Genomic DNA, 7,185 nt, shown 5'->3' on the forward strand with positions numbered 1-7,185 from the left:
GGTAGGTAAATTGAGGACCCAGTTTGTGGGGGCAATAAGCTGACTTTGTAAAAATATACAAAAGTATGAAGGCTATTGCTTAACACATTGTAAGCTGCCCTGAGTCTCCGGAGAAGGGCGGCATATAAATCAAATTTAAAAAAAAAATTAACAACCGGTTCAGCTGAAGTGGTACAGACCAGTTGAATCCCACCACTGGTGAGAGCTACAGGTTAGAAATTTAAAAAATAAATAAAAATAAACAGAACCAAATTTCTATTATCAAAGGAGTGGTGCAGCAGTCTAGAATACAGAAGTATACAAGAATCATTCAAAGATAGTGGAAAGACTATACTTGCAGGGTTCATTTCTATAGTATCTAATTAGAGAAATTGATTGCACTCAAAAGTGATCACCTGAGAGTACAATGGCTCAGCAGTTAAAGACGTTGAGTTTGTCAGCCAGAGAGCTGACAGCCTGGGTTCGAGACCCGAGCTTCATGAAATGGGGTGAGTTCCCATTCTGTGCCCCAGCTCCTGCTCACCTAGCAGTTCAAAAGCATGCAAATGCGAGTAGATAAATAGGTACTGCTTAGGTGGGAAAGTTACAGCATTCTGTGCACCTTTGGCATATAACCTTGCTGGCCACATGGCTGCATATATTGTCTTCAGACAATGCTGGCTCCTTCGGCCAAGAAATGGAAATGAGCATCATGCCCTGCCTAGAGTCAGACACAACTGGACAGGGAAGCCTTTACTTTTATAATGGAAAGGAACATAGGTTGTGAGTCGGGAAGAAGTGGTGGTTTTTTGAACTGGTTTTACATCTGAAAGATGGGAATAAAACATTGTTCCTATATGATTGTTATTATGATCGCTATCATGAATTACATACTTTCTTTTGATAAAACGATTCCCACCACACTTCAACTTGTCACATTCACACAACCAGGCAAGTTTAACATCTTAATGATAGCTGGGGCCACAGTGTGCTTTAATGAGCCTGGTTTAGCTCAGCAGACTAAAGAGCTAAAAGTTTAGCTCAGCAGACTAACACCAGCTGTCTGCAATTACTGTAAATTCAAATCTCACCAGGCTCAAGGTTGACTCAGCCTTCCATCCTTTCTAAGGTAGGTTAAATGAGGACCCGGTTTGTGGGGGCAATAAGCTGACTTTGTATAAATATACAAAAGTATGAAGGCTATTGCTTAACGCATTGAAAGTCGCCCTGAGTCTCCGGAGAAGGGCGGCATAAAAATCAATTAAAAAAAAAATCTCAGAAGAATTTGTTAACTGGAAGTGTCTGTGATTCTCTAGTAGGGAGAATGAGGAAAAGAAGAGGTTAGATCCTTCACTAGTCTGAAGAAGGCCAAGCAAATCAATTCCTTATTATTATAGTCATCCTGGAAGACAGGGAATATAATGCATCAAAATTATTGGTCTCTGGAACATGCTCCCTTTTCCTATGCATTAATTCATAATCACTCATTTAAAAGTTATGAACTCTTGTCAAAGTTATAAATTGCCGTACATGTGTAAGAAATCTGGTTCTTAGCTTGATGGTTTTAGTACCTGTGCTTATTTCACACGCCATGAAAATAATAAATTATTCTCTTCTTTTGGCACAGTTGAAGGTCTAAATTGGAAGGAGCATTCTGAATCAATTAATACGTCCAGTTTAATATGCAAAATGCACTTGGTAAAAGAAATTCATATTTAACTGGTTCCAATAGAGGGGGAGTATACTGTATATAGCTCAGGGTTCAGCTGTGGTATCCTTGGTTCTCTCTGACCTTGTTTGCTTGCAAACATTTCATTACTAGAATGTAGGGATTGCTCCCTCTTTATATACAGTAACTTGCTCAGCCAATGTTGCGAGGTGTGTGGATTTCTCCATGGTAGTTCCTTAGTTTTCTGCTTGGTCATTTGTCAGGTGTTAATCCCTGCTTATCTCAGTGTTGGTTGCTGGAGATGATGCATTCTGATCTTTTTTTTTTTTTCCTTTTTAGCTTTTTTGGTGTCTCTGGAATAGTGTGCAAATATGGTTTATCTCTATGTGTCTATTGATGGCTGGTTTGTCTAAATGTCAAGCTTCCAGGAATTCCTCAATGTTTTTGCATTTAGCTTTGTCAAAGTTCTCAGTTGAAACCATGAGTTTTTATCATGTTGTCTGACTGCTAGTTGGTATTCATGGATGCACTCTGCTGCTGTTCTGATTCTCTGTCCTACACAGTGGCTGTTACAATCCTTACACTGTGTGTTGTAGATGGCTTCTGTTTCTCTCCCCTTCCCTTAAGCTACACGGTCTTTTGATTTACTGAAGACGTTTTGGAAGGGTTTGGTTGGTTTGTATGATGTGGTGATCTTGTGTTTTTCTAATAGTCTATTGCCATGATGGCAAACCTATGGCATGCGTGCCACAGGTGGCACACAACGCCTTCTCTGTGGGCACGCGAGCCGTCGCTCCAGTTCAGCTCCACCGTGCATGCACACGTGCCTGTCACCAGCCAGCTGGTCGTCGGGTCTCTGCCGTGCATGCATGGGGGATGGGGCACATGCGGGGGGCCGTGCATGCATGTGCGGGGCATGTGCGGGCATTTGCACACATGCATGAGAGTGGCATGGCACGTGCAGGGAGCTGTGCACACATGCATAAGGACAGGGCACATGTGTGGGGGCCACACATGCATTGCATTTTGGGGGTTCGCGCATGCACACTTTGGCCACTCAGTCCGGAAAAGATTAGCCATCACTGTTCTATTGGTTGTTTCTGAGATGTTTTCGTTGAATGGCCATGCTTTCCTTTTTTCAGTTTGTGTTGACTGTGCTGTAATGGGTTGAATGATCAGGCACCTTTTAATGAAGATGCATGGATATCCATTTTTTGGAAGTTGTTGTATAGGTAGTATGTTTCCTTTTCCTTAAGTTCTAGATCGTTGCAGTGCATCTGTAGTCACCTGAATAATGTTCATAAATAGTTCTTCTTGTGGAATGCTGGGTTGTTGCTTTGCTAATGGAGCACTTGGTTAATGTGGACCATTTTTCAATAGACTTGTATATTTCTCACGTTCAATTATTTCCTCCACTGATGAGGATATCCAGGAAGGATGGTGGATTATTTTCTTCTTCCCCAAGCTACGGTATAAAAACAAGAAGCAAACCCTACAGTCCATCACACTGATGATGCTACTAACTGAGTAATGAAATGACTACAAGCGAACAGCCAAGCTTTGTGAGCACCAAGGAGTCCAGTATTAAATTGGTATTTGGAACAAGGAATTGGTATGAAAATTCCTTTTTTTTTTTCATATTAAAAAAATAGGAAGACCAGCACAAAATTGGTACTGTCACAAACATAGGTTGACTATGGTATGTATACATGTTTTAGAGCAGTGTTCACCAATTGGTTGTCTGTGGACCACTGATGGTTCGCAAGAAAATTTTGGTGGTCTGCAGAAAAATTATTTGCATTTTTTATATTGCATTAAATCAGGGGTCCTCAAGCTACAGCCCCTGGGACAGATATGTGTTGCTGCAGAGAGTCCTCCCCTTCGGGGTCTTTTTGTGTTGGTCGGAGGGGGCAAAAATTCCAACTTGGAGTCTGATTCGGCCGCCTGGTGCGGGGCTTTGGGTGAAGGCTGGAGGGAAGCACCGCTAGTGGCGAAGAGCCGGAGGACCTTATTCCAGAGGAACAGTATCATGGCCTGGAACTGGCTGACCATCTAAGCCTCCAGGCGCCTGGCCTTGCTCTCTCGCAGATCTTCCCTCTGCTTGGAAAGCCTATGCTCGTAGTCCTCAGTGAGGTGCTTCTACTGAGCTTCCTTCTCAGTCAGATCCAATTTGAACTGAGCTGTTTTGCCAACTCTTTCTCGTGGTGGCTGCTTAGCTCCAACAACTGCTTCCTGTTGGAGCCCAGGCGGGAAGGCGAGGAGTGGCTGGGAGAGGAGGGGTGAGTAGAGGCTGGCGAGGTACCCCTTGACGTGAGTGACATTGAGTTGGCCATACCCACTCAGTCACATGACCACCTAGCCACCCTCACCCAGTTGGTCATTAGGCAGATCATATTAGTGGTCCGCAGGATTTAAAATTATGAATTTAGTGGTCCCTGAGGTCCAAAAGGTTGGTGACCTCTGTTTTAGAGTAATAAATAGCAGCAGCAATAAAGCTACAAGCCAAGCTGCATTGGGGGATTCTCCTGCAGAAGAAATGAAGGCAAGAAGGTGAAATTACATATCCTGATGGATCTCTCTATTCCTTTAAAGCAGTTGAGGAAACTGCTTTTTTAAATTTAATTTTATTTCATATTTTCTACTCTACACAAATAATCTAATACCAATAGGGCAAAGAGACCCTCTTTCTCTTTCAATTTCCTCTCTCCATTATATTGTATATATATCACATTCTGGAATATGCATTGGTGGATAGGGAACATGGGAAAACTGTAGCCATAAAGGGTTAGAGTGAAAATGTCAATGCCAGAGATATTTTTCTAAAGACCTTAGATAGACATTGATTGGATTAGCCTCAGGCAATTGTTGCTGCCAGTATAACAACAACTGGTTCCATCTATAGGTTTGGATTTTTTCTATTTAAATAATATGCCATTAAAGCTCAGGATATCATTTATGAAGACTTAAATAGGCCTAATGCTCGGGATTCTTTCTTTTCCAACTTTCTATGGCTTTGACTCTTTCTCTTTCTTCCTTTGTGGCATGAACACCTGAAGCTTCCTCCCAGAACAATTTGTCATTATTTTCCCTATTTCTCCACATTCCTTCCTAAATTCATATAGAATAGAATAGAATTTTTTATTGGCCAAGTGTGATTGGACACACAAGGAATTTGTCTTGGTGCATACACTCTCAGTGTACATAAAAAGAAAAGATACGTTCATCAAGAATCGGTATTTTTCCAGGAAGGCTTTAGTTTGCCCTGCACTGTCATGAAACCAAAGTAATTCCATCTAAAGTCATCTTTGGAGAGATAGGATGGGTGGCATGTAAGTTTAATAAATAAATAAAAAAACTATTACTACCAACCTGCCTTCCATTGAGGACCTGTATACTGCACGAGTCAAAAACAGGGCTGTGAAAATATCTACAGACTCCTCACATCCTGGACATAAACTCTTTCAACTCCTACCCTCAAAACAACACTGCACACCAGAACAACTAGACACAAGGACAGTTTTTTCCCGAATGCCATCACTCTGCTTAACAACTAATTCCCACAACACTGTCAAATAATTTACTAAGACTGTATTACTATTATTCTTCTCTTCCTTACTAGTATCTATCTCTTCCCACTTATTACTCTAACCATGTTGCATTGAGCTGGCACAGTGCATCCATTTCATGGGTCCATCTAAAAATGCTAAGGGTGGATGGTTTGATGTATTTTTGGTCCAAGAGGTGTCTTCATTTTATACATCTATTCTGTTTCCACATGAATCTGTGAAATCAGGCAACAGATGACAGCGGAGGATGTAGGATGATGATATAACTATCTCTTTCTGATATTATTTATTGTATGTATTGATGACGTATATAAGAAAAAATGCCCTTTTATGATAAATAATGGAAATATGAATAGAATAGAATAGAATAGAATAGAATAGAATAGAATAGAATAGAATAGAATAGAATAGAATAGAATAGAATAGAATAGAATAGAATAGAATAGAATAGAATAGAATAGAATAGAATAGAATAGAATTCTTTATTGGCCAAGAGTGATTGGACACATAAGGAATTTGTCTTTGGTGCATATGCTCTCAGTGTACATAAAAGGAAAAAAAGGAAAAAATACATTAATCAAGAATCATAAGGGACTGCCTACTACCACCAATAGTCTCCCACCGGCCGGTACGGTCTCATAGAGAGGGGCTCCTCCGGGTGCCGTCAGCCAAACAATGTCAACTGGCGGCCCCTAGGGGGAGAGCCTTCTCTGTGGGGGCACCTACTATCTGGAATGAGCTCCCCCCGGAGATACGGAGGATGCCGGATCTGCGCACCTTCCACCGTGCTTTGAAGACCTTTTTATTCCACCAGGCGGGCCTGGCCTAATCTTTTCCCTCTTTTCTTTTTAATATGCAAATTTTAATCTGTTTTTTAAATGATTGGGGTGTTTTAATCTGTCTGGGCCAAATTGTTTAATTCGATTTTATCCTGTTTTTAAATTTTGTATTTATGTATTTTACTGTTTGGCTGTTCACCGCCCTGAGTCCTTCGGGAGTAGGGCGGTATACAAATCAAATAAAGATAAAGATAAAGATAAGATATAACACTTAGTGATAGTCATAGGTTACTATTAAGCAATCAAATCATACTAGGAAACAAACAGAACAATATAAATCATAAAAATACAAGCAACATGGTTATAGTCATAAGTGGGAGGAGATAGGTAATTCGTTTTATTCTATTTTAAATTTTGTATTTATATGTTTTATTCTATGGCTGTTCACCGCCCTCAGTCCTTCGGGAGTAGGGCGGTATACAAATTCAATAAAAACTAAACTAAACTAAACTAAAAAGAAGAATAGTAATACAGTCTTAGTAAGTAATTTGACAGTGCTGTGAGAATTAGTTGTTAAGCAGAGGGATGGCATTCAGGGGGAAAAAGCTGTTCTTGTGTCTAGTTGTTCTGTTGTGCAGTGCTCTATAGTGTCGTTTTGAGGGTAGAGGTTGAAACAATTTATGTCCAGGATGTGAGGGGTCTGTAGATATTTTCACAGCCCTCTTTCTGGCTTGTGCAGTCAAAATAAAATATAAAATTAAACAGAAGGAAATGATGATACAAATTGTAGAACAGGTCAATTCATGTCATCCTGATCAAATTCCTCCACCTTTCTTGAAAGTAATAAAAGTATTTTTCCTCCCCCCCCCAAAAAAGTTCATGTTTTAATTGAAAGCTCCGATCTCTTTGAAATCTCATCATTGTAATACAGTATAAGAAAGACCTGAAGGGTTTTTTCCCCCCTTTCCTTTATTATTTTTCATAAGGCTTTAACATGTTTGGTTTGGGGGGGTGTCTTTATTTTTAATTACCTTTGCAAGAGATAAGGTGGGTATGTCCCTAAACCGATTTTAGTTTGGCTGTTTTTATTATTCACATGGAGTTTAATACAGACAGCTTTGTTTAGAGGCATAATAAACAATCATGCAAATTGGCAACATGGAGATACATCTATCTCTATATCTCTATCTAT

At 40.2% G+C, this 7,185-nt stretch overlaps 1 non-coding gene across 1 annotated transcript; it reads left to right on the forward strand.

Annotated features, from left to right (window-relative positions):
* Positions 1 to 324: 324 nt before the first annotated feature.
* Positions 325 to 416, forward strand: LOC117667404 (small nucleolar RNA U3). Its single transcript, XR_004592029.1, has one exon. It is a non-coding gene; the product is annotated as a small nucleolar RNA U3 (small nucleolar RNA).
* The last annotated feature ends 6,769 nt before the right edge of the window (positions 417 to 7,185 follow it).

Source organism: Pantherophis guttatus, chromosome 5 (assembly GCF_059756535.1).
Source record: "Pantherophis guttatus breed Tessera chromosome 5, ASM5975653v1, whole genome shotgun sequence".
Lineage (NCBI taxonomy): Eukaryota > Metazoa > Chordata > Lepidosauria > Squamata > Colubridae > Pantherophis > Pantherophis guttatus.